Below are 843 nucleotides of genomic sequence, written 5' to 3'. Positions count from 1 at the left end.
TGTTGCCCCAATGAACCTCCTTCCTGTTGCCCCAACGAACCTCCTTCCTGTTGCCCCCATTGAACCTCCTTCCTGTTGCGTTAGAACAAACCTCCTTCCTGTTGCCCCCAATGAACCTCCTTCCTGTTGCCCCAATGAACCTCCTTCCTGTTGCCCCAACGAACCTCCTTCCTGTTGCCCCCATTGAACCTCCTTCCTGTTGGCAAGTTAGAACAAACCTCCTTCCTATTGCCCCCAATGAACCTCCTTCCTGTTGCCCCAATGAACCTCCTTCCTGTTGCCCCAACGAACCTCCTTCCTGTTGCCCCCATTGAACCTCCTTCCTGTTGCGTTAGAACAAACCTCCTTCCTGTTGCCCCCAATGAACCTCCTTCCTGTTTCCCCCAACGAACCTCCTTCCTGTTGCCCCCATTGAACCTCCTTCCTGTTGCCCCAACGAACCTCCTTCCTGTTGCCCCCAATGAACCTCCTTCCTGTTGCCCCAATGAACCTCCTTCCTGTTGCCCCAACGAACCTCCTTCCTGCCCCCATTGAACCTCCTTCCTGCTGCGTTAGAACAAACCTCCTTCCTGTTGCCCCCAATGAACCCTCCTTCCTGGGTTAGTGTTAGAACGGAATTCTCCTTCCTGTTGCCCCCCAATGAACCTCCTTCCTGTTGCCCCAATGAACCTCCTTCCTGCTGCCCCAACGAATAACCTCCTTCCTGCTGCCCCCATTGAACCTCCTTCCCGTTGCTAGAACAAACCTCCTTCCTGTTGCCCCCAATGAACCTCCTTCCTGTTTCCCCCAACGAACCTCCTTCCCTGTTGCCCCCCATTAACCTCCCTTCCTGTTGCCCCCAAA

The sequence above is a fragment of the Oncorhynchus nerka genome, linkage group LG15, assembly GCF_034236695.1.
Source record: "Oncorhynchus nerka isolate Pitt River linkage group LG15, Oner_Uvic_2.0, whole genome shotgun sequence".
Lineage (NCBI taxonomy): Eukaryota > Metazoa > Chordata > Actinopteri > Salmoniformes > Salmonidae > Oncorhynchus > Oncorhynchus nerka.
The sequence above is the reverse complement of the archived record's forward strand: the minus strand, read 5'-3'. Positions refer to the sequence as shown.